Consider the following 12,124-nt stretch of genomic DNA (forward strand, 5'->3'; position numbering starts at 1 on the left):
CATTACGTATGCAGTTTCTTTCTTTTTAACAATTATTCACTTCATCATTAAATAATTTTCTCAATTGCTGCCTTCCTTTAAACCCCACTTCTCCTCTTGCACATTATTTTGTATGTATTGTTCCATCAAATTCCAATTGCATTTATTTTTATATAGTTTGCTCCTTCCCTTTTCTGTAGATCCCACCTCTAGTTCTATCCCCTTTACAGTGTTCAGTATTTCAATTACAGTTTGATTGTTTTGTTGTTTGGTAAAACTCTAAATTTGAGAAGAATTGTGAAAGACGGCCATGCACAGGACCAGAATTAGGGTATACATTGATGTCAGGTTTGTAGGTTAAAGTTTGCCTGAGATTCTATTTGGGGGATTAACTGTGAGATTGTATTGCAGAGGTAGGTTCTTGTGGTCTGCTGCTGCTTCTGTCTCATGAAGCAAGGATCATATCTAGCTAGCAGGGGTTCATTTCCTTTGCAGTACTTCATTTCTGTGGAAGGTTTGAAGCCTAGGAAAGATGCATACCATCTTTCACTCTGAGAAGACTATATCATTACATGTTCACACCACTTTACTTCACACTGTCATCTTGGTTCTTTATCTGTCTAGCCTAAACATAGAGAGCTGCTCCTTGAGTCATCAGTATTCATGGCTAAGGCTTCTTCTTCTAGACCCTCCCTACAGCCAAAGTTGAAAAATAGTTTTAAAATTTACAGGTTGTTATTAAATGATAGGTTATAGACAGATTGTAAACTGTTGTTTTTTAAAGGTGGTGTCTACCTTTAAAAAGACAGAACAGTATAACAGTTTACAAGCTGCCTGTAAGCAATTATACTGCTTATAGACAGCTTGCAAGCTGTTCTAAAGGCCGACTATTCTATTTATTTATTTATTTTATTTTTTCCAAAAGTAGTTTAACCACCTTTAAAATAGTTTGACAGTTTACCAGTTGTATGTAAGCAGTCATGATTATCTAATGATAGTTTGTAATGTGTTTTTGTTATAAAGTTTGGTGCGCTCCACAAGTTGGAGTCTGGTTCATGTAGTCCAGTCAACCCACCCTTCCCTCAGCACTGGTCAACATATTCCACACATCTGACAGTGGCCTTTAGCAATAGTCAGCATTTAAGGTCTTCTTCCTAAGACTTCTCTTCCAGCAGTTGTTTGAAGATCTCAGTCTCTGATGTTCAGCCGCATGCAGTCTCTTCCGTCACCACTGATCCAAACTGTGGCATTCCTTTGCTAGTCTGGCACTGCATGCTGATCCTGTAACCCCCTGTTCTTTCTTGTCACTCATTTATTTTCGGATCATGTCTTAATGGTTGTTGTTAGATAGCTCACCACATTTCATGCATAATAAGCAATCGTAGATCACAAATTAGTACGAACACAATAGTTCACCTTCACAGCCTAAGACCAGAGCATGACACTGAAACTTTCTGTCCTTCAACCTATCCAGTCATAGTAGATCTCATAGGAAACCTGTAGCCTGCTGTGATGTTCAGGTGGCAGTAGGCGAAGGTTGTCTGCTTGGGTTCAGCTAGAAGATCCTTGTCATGATTCAAAGCACAAGCCATAGAGACCAATGGTAAAGGGCGGGCAGAGAGTTTAACACCAAAAACTTTGCAGCTTCTAAGTCTGCCAGTTAAATAATAGCCTCTTAGTTGATGCTGGTGGTGAATTACCCTTCTAGCAATTAGTCAAGCTTCTGCTCATTCTATGTGGACAGCTGTGAGAGAGCAAGAAAATAAAGCTGTACTGTCATGTCACTTATTCATGGGAGTGATGGCCAGCTTCAGATACCACCCTGCCAGCATTGTGGACGTGATTAACTGATCGTCTGTTACAGAGTGGATTTGGTGATGTTCATCGTGTTTCACTGTTGCAGTTATTACACTTGGGTTATCCTGCTGGCAGGCTACCTGCAGTCGGCCTGAATTCCAAAGTCCTGGTCCGGCGTCGGTTGCTGTCTCCTCTTCCCTGACGTCAGTGTACCAGGGGTATATAAGATGCAGCCGACGCCATTTTCTTCAGTCTTTCTTGCCGCGCGGTGCCCGAAGCAAAAGCAGTTCGCAAGTGCCGGTCGGCCGACTCCTGAGATTTTCGAATTTGAATTTCAAATCCGAAGTCTTCAATAAAGCTAAGAACCCCATTGGGGAAACTTTTTCTTGCTCCAGTCCGATGTCAGTAAAAGTTAACAATTGTATTTCTTGTGGGAAGCAAATACCTCATAAGGATTTCCATTCTTACTGTATTCCTTGCCTAGGCCCTGACCACGACGTTGCTAGTTGTCGGTTTTGTGGTAGATTCAACCAACGCACTGTTAAGCGTCGGTTCGATTTTGCTTTTCGTTACTTTGGCCGAAGGTTTAACTATATAATGCCGTCGGAACAACCGACGACCGGAGTACATAAAAAGCGCAAGGACAAAGAAAAAGACAGGCATCCGAGGTCCAAAACCGACGACGAAGCCTCTTCTAGGTCAGTCGCCGGTTCGCTGGTTTTCAGTGAGGTGCTTTCGCAGCCCCTGACACCAGCTACCTCAAAGCCACAGGTCGCCTCCGACTCCCACGTGGAGACAGCTAGGCCTCTGGAAACTCAAGGTATTGGGCCTACGGAAACAATTTCCTCAGTTGGGTCCGGAGCCGCTGAGCAGGCATCGGCTTCTGAGGGTGTTTTCAGACCTACACAGCTTACTATCAAGACCTCTTCAGCAGCCAAGGCAAAGTCTAAAACACCTTTAAAGACAAAGAAACAAGTACAGCATTCTCCTGTACAGTCATCCATGCCAAAGAAACAGATGCTCAAAATGGCCGAGGACCTAATTACTTTGATCAGGGTCTCCCATCCCCCTCCTGATAAAAGGCCTAGGCAAGACACTGACTATGACTCCTCTGATCGGGTCTCTGTTTCTTCTGATTCCTCTTCAGAACAGGGATATTCTCTTTCTCCCTATGAGGACTCTGATGCTGAAGAATCTATCCCTTCAGCCTCTCCTCCTGAGGACTACTCTTTTGGGGAAACCCTGCATACCATGAGGGAACATTTCCATTGGGAGAGCCAGGATTATTCAGAATCCAAGAAAAGGCTCAGAGACTTTCTTTTATTGCCTCAGCACAGGCCTCTTGCTATTCCCCCTGTATTAGATATTGTTGATTATGTTTTTTCTGAATCCAGTTTGACTCCTGATTCTTTACCCCCTGCACCAGTTAAGCCAGATAAGTACTACAGGGTTCCAGATTCTCATATATTTCTTTATAAAAACCCTGCTGCTGATCCAGAAACTATTTCTCAGGGTCCCAAAGGGGTCAACGCTTCCACTGCAAAAACCCAGTTCCCTCTGATAGGGATTCTAGAGCACTGGACAGATGGAGGAAAAAGTTTACACCTCTGCTACTTTAGCTGTAAGGGCTTTAAACTGCCAGTTTCATATGCTTAAATATCAACAATACCTAATGTATTTGCTAAAACAGAAAATGCTTACAAGCTCTGAATGTCCTGAGAACAAGGAAATGCAGGATTTATTGCATGCAGCTGAACAAGTGGGAAAGCATACTTTGCAATGTGGTTTTGATTCATTAGAGGCATCTTGCAGAGCCGCAGTTACAGGTTCTGTCATTCGAAGGCATGCTTGGTTAAAAGAACAGAGTGTACCTGATCATGTTAAAGCAAAATTATTGAATGCTCCATTACAGCATGATACTTTGTTTGGTGTTAAGGCAGAAGAGGTGTTAAAGAAAATGGAGGATAAAGCAAAATCAATGCAGACAGTAAAGGATTTCTTACAGGTTCAGCCAACTAGATTTAGCAGGAACTGGCCTTCTAAAAATTGGTCTTTTCCAGTGTCAGACAGGTCACAAAGAGGCAGATACAGACGCCCAAGAGGCAGATCTCAGCCCCAAGGCTCATACAGACCTAAACAATGGGGTGCTTCAGCCCCCAAAGGAGGAGAAGACAAATCACAACCTTATAGGAAACAGTCCCATTGATTTTCCTCTACAAATACCAAGCACTTACCTTTTGGCAGCACCCTTAGGGGGAAAACTAGCACTTTTCTCACAAAATTGGCACATGATCACCCATCACAAATGGGTACTGAATATTGTTTCTCAGGGTTACAGGTTCCACTTTCACACCCTGCCAAGGTCAAAAGGTATGCCAGACCTGCCACAAAATCAATGATGGGCAGAGGCACAAAAACAAATGTCTGCTCTCATGGACATGAGGGCTATCCAAAAAGTACCACAGCAAGAACAGGGGCAAGGATTTTACTCAAGACCTTTCTTGGTACCCAGAAAGGACAAAGCCTGGAGACTAACAGTGGACCTGTCTACTCTAAACACTTTCCTGGATGTTCCAAAATTCAAAATGTTGACACTGCAGCAACTTCTACCCATGCTGGGCAAGAAGGCTTGGCTAGTTACTTTGGACCTCAAAGAGGCATACCTGCATGTCCCAATCAGACAATCTTGCAGAAGATACCTCAGATTCATAGCTGGCTCAATGCATTACCAATTATCTGCACTGCCCTTTGGCTTATCTACTGCGCCCAGAGTCTTCACAAAATGCCTGGCACCAGTAATTGCATTTTGCAGACAAAAAGGAATTCAAATATATCCCTACTTGGACGGCTGCCTTATTCAAGCAGAGAGCAAGGACATTCTCCTAAAGCATCTGGCATTTGTAAAAAGATTACTAATTTGCTTAGGTTTTCAGTAAACGAAAAGTAATCAAAACTAGTGCCCTGTCAAGAGATAATATTCCTGGGTGCAAGCTTAAATACAACTGCCCAGATGGCTTATCTCACACCAGACAAGCAAAAGCAACTGACTCATTACTTTCAAATGATGGCAACAAAGACCCATCTACCCGCAAGAAACATTCTGCAGGCTTTGGGCTTCATGGCATCCTGCATCCTACTATTTCCATATGCAAGACTGCATATGAGGAAGCTACAATGGTATCTAAAAAGTGTTTGGATTCAACATTGCCACAGCCTGGAAACAATAATAACTCTTATTCCCTGCCTGCAACAAGAGTTTCGATGGTGGGCACTGGCCTGTCACCACAACAAGGGACAGCCTTTCACTTTACCCACGGCTAGGCAGACACTAACAACAGATGCATCGGATTATGCCTGGGGGGCCCACATGGCAGGAAAATGTATTCAGGGCACGTGGCCCGCGGACCAAATGCATCTTCATAACAATCAAAAAGATATGCTAGCTGTACAGAATGCCCTGACAGCCTTCAAGGATCTACTACATCCAGGACAACTATTACTAAAGACGGACAATACTACAGTTATGTGGTACATAAACAAGCAAGGGGGCACACATTCCTACCCTCTCTGCAGGCAAGCCATGACTTTGTGGAACACAGCACTGACCTATCAAGTACATCTGCAGGCACAATTCCTGCCAGGAAAGCAAAATACTCTGGCAGACGAACTAAGCAGAAACCTCATGGACCCTCATGAGTGGAAACTAGATCCACAGGTATTCAGCATGATAACAAGGAAATGGGGATGCCCAGACATAGATCTTTTTGCCTCCCCTCACAACTGCCAACTACAGCGATTCTGCACAAGGACTTATCACTCACAAGCATGAAAAGTGGATGCTCTATCATTCTGCTGGAAAACCCTAACAGTTTATGCCTTTCCACCACTGCCTCTCCTTCCCAAGGTACTCCTAAAAGTCAGACAAGTGAAGCCAAAAATGATTCTGATTTCCCCAGACTGGCCACGCCAGCACTGGTACCCAATCCTAAAGAACTTGTCTCAAGGCCCAGCCTGGACTTTACATCAAATTCCTCATCTTCTGACTCAACAAAACATCAGATCCTGCACAGCCATCTCAGAACCTTAAATCTGGCTGCATGGCAAATAATATAGCCACTCAGAACACACCTCTGTCTAAAGCTGTTATGGATGTCATTTTGGAAGCCAGGAGGCCCAGCACCAGGAAATCTTACGCAGAAAAATGGAAGAGATTCTGTGCTTGGAAACCAGGCACAAGGACTTGAACCACTTGTTCCAAATATTCCTCAGATTTTACAATACTTAACTGAGATGCTGGACAAAGGCCTATCCTTCTCATCAATTAAGATCCATGCCTCTGCCATTTCAGCTCATTACAGTACGGAACCTCCTATTTTCTCTCATCCACTGCTAAGACAGTACCTCAGAGGGGCAAAAAACGTAAGACCCCCAAGGAGAGCACCGATTACCTACATGGGACCTCAACTTTGTTTTGGTACAGCTCACACTGCCTCCGTTTGAGCCAGCCAATACAGCTGATATAAAATTCTTATCATGGAAAACTGCTCTGCTCCTAGCAATAACTTCAGCAAGGAGAGTCTCAGAGTTACAGGCATTAATGGCAGTGGAACCTTTTATCATTTTTCATCCGGACAGGGTTTCTCTAAGGACAAACCCAATATTTATGCCAAAGGTAGTATTCAGTGTGGCTCTTAACCAAACCATTCATTTGCCAACATTTTATCCAAATCCCCAGAATAAAGGGGAGAGACTTCTGCACTCTTTGGACATACACAGGCAGCTACGCTTCTACTTGGACAAAACAAAAGCTTTCATAAAAACTGAGCAACTGTTTGTAGCATATGCTGCAGGATCACAAGGAAAGGCTATCTCAAAGCAGACTATTTCAAAATGGATAGGACACTGTATTTGTTTCTGCTATGCAAAGCATGGCAAGTCAGTGCCTAAGAATATTAGTCCACATTCTACCAGGGCAGCAGCCACTTCAGCAGCCTTTCTCAGAGGAGTGCCAACCAAGGAAATTTTGGCGGCTGCAACTTGGAGTTTAATACACACCTTTATCAAGCACTATCATTTACCTCTTTATTCTAAATCCAGAGCAGGCTTTGCCACTGCAGTTCTGCAGGGCCTCATAGCCACTCCTAATCCTATTTAGACCCAGCCTCCCTACCTTAGCTTTGGGAGTTCAACCCAAGTGTAATGACTGCAACAGTGAAACACGATGAACATAGTACAGTTGTGTACCTACCATAAATGTAGATGTTTGAGTGTATTCACTGTTGCAGTCCAGGTTACCCACCCTCCATTCCCCCTTTCTTTGCTGGGACTTATCTATACTTCTCTGTCCTATACAACCTATGTGGTGTATTTGCTTGCAGATGAAGGTATTGGTTTTATAAGCAGTATGTATTGCCTACCTTCTTGGGGGCACCTGACATCTGGGGCAAGAAAAACTGAAGAAAATGGCGTTGGCTGCATCTTATATATCCCTGGCGTACTGACGTCAGGGAAGAGGCGACAGCAACCGACACCGGACCAGGACATTGGAATTCAGGCTGACTGCGGGTAGCCTGCCAGCAGGATAACCCAAGTGTAATGACTGCAACAGTGAATACACTCGAACATCTACATTTATGGTAGGTACACAACTGTACTTTCCTGGGGCACCCCTGTGAGGTTGAGGCTGTGCTTGAGTCGTTATTCTTCCTACCTTACTCTGATACGAGTTCTTTTCATTGGTGCAGGGAGAGAAGAGTATACTAATATTGGGTGATTTCAAGTACCCTGCCACTAACTGGGAAAACTACTCGTGTACCAACACCTTTGCCCAGTGGTTCTTGGAATTCATTAATTCCAATGCCCTGGATCAACTAATCCTTAGTCCCACCAGGGGCTCCAATATCCTAGACCTGGTCATTACCAACATGGGAAATCCATGCTCCACACCTATGGTCACCTCCTCGTTGGTTAGGTCTGACCATAAGCTAATCACCCTTGACATCCACATCCCACCCCCACCCCCCAGTAAGGAAACCTCCGTAAAAACTTCTCCAAAGCAAGCTTTATGCTACTCAAGTCAGAAGTGACAAACGTCATGACACCCATGCAGACGAGAACTGAAAGTTCGACTGCTGAATCCTACACTAAGGCACTGTTTGAGCACGTCCACTCGTGCATGAATCGTGCTATCCCCAATAGAACCAAGGCACTCTCCTCCAAAAAAAGGAAGCCAATCTGGTGGCCACTTGCCGTAAATTACAACAAAAGGAAGACACTGTTGCAAAAAAGAAGAAAATCCCAGGATGCAAAAAACTCCCTTACCAGCCTCAGTAAGAAGCTGAGATCCCTCATAAAATCCTCCAAAGCTAGTTACGAAAATAAAATTGCCAAAGATTCCAAAGACAACCACAAGGCATTCTATAGCTATGTCAAGAATCTAAATGGCAATGCTCAGATCTGCTCTGAGCTACAACAGAATGGCATTAAATATGCTGATCCCAAGGATATTGCCAATGTCCTGGCAGATCAATTCAGTGCAAACTTCACCCCCCTCTCACCTCCTAAAGGGCCCATCTCAATACTGAAAGATTGCCAAATTATGGTAATAATGGCCACACATGTAAAAAATGCACTCTCCAAAGCTAAGAATACAGCATCTATGAGACCAGACGACATCCCAGGCTGTGTACTACACGAACTACAAAATGAACTGGCACCTCACTTAAGTGTCATGTTTAGTCATAGCCTCACCTCAGGCTTCTTGCCCACTGAGTGGTGCACAGCTACAGTTATCCCATTCCACAAGGGGGGATCCACCTTGGATCCCAGGAACTACTGCTCCATCAGTCTGACGAGCCTGATCTGCAAGGCCATGGAACGTATTATCGTGGAACTTATAAACAAAGACATTGGCAACCTTCAAGCACTGGACCAAACGCAGTCTGGGTTCATGAAGGGCCGATCTTATCTCCTGAACCTGATTGACTTCTTCGAATTAGTCTCCAGAGCCGTGGACAAGGGTAAGGTGGTCCACACAGCATATCTGGACCTCACCAAGGCCTTCGACACCATCCCGCACTCTGGAATCATAGATAAACTTACTAAGCTGGGCATTAATCCCTATGTCACTCGATGGGTTGCCAACTGGCTTACTGACAGAACCCACACTGTAAAAGTAGCTGACTCCAAATCCAGCTCCAGACAAGTGACAAGTGGAGTACCTCAGGGTTCAGTCCTGGGACCACTCTTGTTTGGCATCTTCTACTCTGAAGTACAGGTCAACACTAAGGGACTCTGGCTAACAAAGTTCGCAGATGACTGCAAACTGGGAGCCATTATTGAATCCTCAAATGATGTGGATATTCTACAAAAGGGCCTTACAGAAACAGATGCTTGGTGCCAGAGCCATGGGCGCAAGCTCAATGCCAAGAAATGTATAGTTATCCCCTTTGGGGAAAAAAACATGTACCCATGAATTACCACATAGGTGGTGGTACACTAAACACCGAAAGTGTGATAAGAGACTTAGGGTCACAGGTGGATAGTGGTCTCACCTTCGATAACCATATTGCCACAATAGTCAGGAAATCCTTCTATGTGGCACACCTCATCACTAAGGGCTTTTCATCCTGAAAAAAGGAGGTCATTGTCCCACTGTACTCATCCCTCATTAGACTCATTATAGAATACAACGCCCCATTTGGTATATACCTCTCAAGACATCTGCAACAACTGGAAAGGCCGCAGAAATACCTCACTAAAAGAATCACATGCCTAAAGCAGATGCCCTATGTTGACAGTTTAAAAAAACTCCACCTATACTCTGTCACATATCGTCTACTCAGAGGCAATCTCTGCTTAACATACAAGGCCATGTGAAACCCAGAGCTGTTGGACATACTACACTTAAAGAAATCCCAATCCCTCAGAGACGCACGTTCCAGGGGCCTAAACCTTGTCATCACAATGAACAAAACCTGCTGGAGGGATAGGTTCCTGACCCAGAGACTCCCCAGACTCTGGAATAGACTGCCCAACTGCCCATACATGTCAAGCAGAGTGCCTCTTTGGCCCTCTTCAAAAGGAACCTTGATGATTGGATGGGAGATAATAAATTTACCCCAGGGATCACGTCACTTGCCCTGCTAGACAGGGGTCCAGGGAAGTAAATACTGTGGGAAGAAATAGCCAGGAAATTGTTACCGCTAGGCTTGTATAGGCCCTAGAGCCAATAGCCTAGCACCAACCTATGAACCTATGAATACCTGAATTTCAGTTTAACTTCATTGAAACTACTTTTTTCCACAGTGGACTTTTTTTTTCCCCACTGTTGTGTGAGCTCAGAGTAAGCATATGTAAGTCTGGGGGCTGCATGGGGGCTTATCCTTGCAGTAAAAGCCTTAGACTAGTAGTGAAAGTAGTTTCATCAAACCATTTTCAAACTGTCAGCATTTGGTGAAGTCTTTGTCTAATTACTGACATGAGCCCTGCATGAGCTGGCCTCTCAGGCTTTTCTGTGTCTTTCAGACTTTTTTGCTTAACGCAGCAACACTGCATTCATAGATGTTTTTTTTGTCTGGTTGAAAATGACCAGATAGTTGAAGGAATGCTGAATCCTCAAGTATCTCCTTATACCACCACTATACAGTGTCATGCTCTTACCTTCGGTACTTCCCTTTGTCCTGTGCGTCATTGTTTGTTATGCTTTAACCATAATGAACTGTTCTACATTCTGTCTTCTTTCTTGTTGGCTCTGTTTTTTAATAAAACAAGTATAAGTCTTTTAACTTCCCATGAATAATTTGTGGCTATTGTTTCTTCCATGGCTGTCCTACCAAAGAGGAGTATGCCATGTTTGAATGCAAGTGGCTTCAGGTGTTGTCTCATTCCTTGTTGAGTCATTGACTTGAGGGAGTGATCTTCTCTTTCCTGTAGCACTCTTCGTACAGGTGACCCTTCTGTTTGAAATGCACACCAGCTCCCAGGCCATCTAAGACCTGGCTAGTGTTTCTTTTGCCTTCTCAGAATATTGTTAAGTATTACATTTTTTAGTGACAAGGGAATCACCTTAAGTTATCTCTCCCTTGGAACTGCTCCTTCACGATGCCACTTCTGTGGCCTGGGAACACAGATGTTGCCATCTTCTTCTGACCGGTTGGGCACCCTGTGCAAGTACCCCACTAAATAATACACCATATTTTATAAACACCTAAGGCCCTATCATACATTATTTCTTTAGCCTAACATAGGATTCATAAGACCTAGCATTTAGATGCAAAACTGTGAAGAAGTTTAACAAAAGTGTTTTCACTTCTGCCACATTTAATTTGATGGTTGTCCACTATATTTCTTCCATTTTCGTACTTTTTGTATCTGACATTGAAAATGTTTCTAATCTTTTGCATTCTAGAGTCAAGGAGTCCATGTAAAAGTATCTTAACTCAGCTTGGGTGGTTGTTTTACATGCATAAATGGAAATCTCAAGTTAACTTGGTAATACAGCTGAATTATCTCTCGCCTTGTTGAGGGGACTTACTCAAATTGTTATCCCAGTCATTGTCATTTATGTGACCAAATAGCTACCCTCTGTTCCCTTAGGAACACGCATGAACTCAGGATGGAGACTCAAAATGGGTTTATATCAATTCAGTTTGACTTTTTAGCATTTACATCTTGTTTTTTTTTAACTTTAGACTGCCATTCCCATTACAGAATTCACTGTTATGGGTTCCATGAGAGCAGCTTTTAGACATTTGCTTCATCTTAAAGCTAATATGCTCCTAAAAAACAGCTGAAAAGAACCATCTGAATGAGGGTCTCTGAACTTAAAGTGGATATTTCTTTGCCTTTTCTTTTTCTTTCTTTTCATTTTCAAACTAAGAATTCTCATCCTTGTCAGTAGTAGTCTTTGAGTTTCCATAAGTCAAGGCATTAATTTATTTTATTAAGTAAAGGGTCACTGAAAAAGCCATCCTCTTGTAAATGCCCACCATCTCCTTCCATTAATGTTTGTGTTGTGTGTGAATCCAAGCATACACCAGCTAATAGGATGGTGTCTTGCTTCAGTTATTTTTAAGACAGAAGTGTAGGGTTGGTTGAGAGTCAGCAACAGAGAGTTTGAGGATGGTTGTCTCTCTTTACTGAGTATGAGATATCATTCATAAATGGGCCCAGAAAATAGCAGGTATAGCAGCAGTTAGACATGCATTATACTAAATAATCTTCTAGGAGTTGTGATATTTTTACATACTACAGAAGTTATTTTTGCAGTGGGTTTTCTTCTAACAGTAAATGAGGATTAGTTACATAAAAAATATGGCATAAAACCGACTTTGCATCATGTTGAACA

At 43.1% G+C, this 12,124-nt stretch overlaps 1 protein-coding gene across 1 annotated transcript in view; it reads left to right on the forward strand.

Moving 5' to 3' along the window:
- The window catches only part of VPS16 (VPS16 core subunit of CORVET and HOPS complexes), a 1,917,946-nt gene that overhangs the window by 1,412,399 nt on the left and 493,423 nt on the right, over positions 1-12,124 (forward strand). The window lies entirely within an intron of this gene.

Source organism: Protopterus annectens, chromosome 2.part0 (assembly GCF_019279795.1).
Source record: "Protopterus annectens isolate FY-2018-M chromosome 2.part0, PAN1.0, whole genome shotgun sequence".
In the NCBI taxonomy this organism is placed as follows: Eukaryota; Metazoa; Chordata; order Ceratodontiformes; family Protopteridae; genus Protopterus; species Protopterus annectens.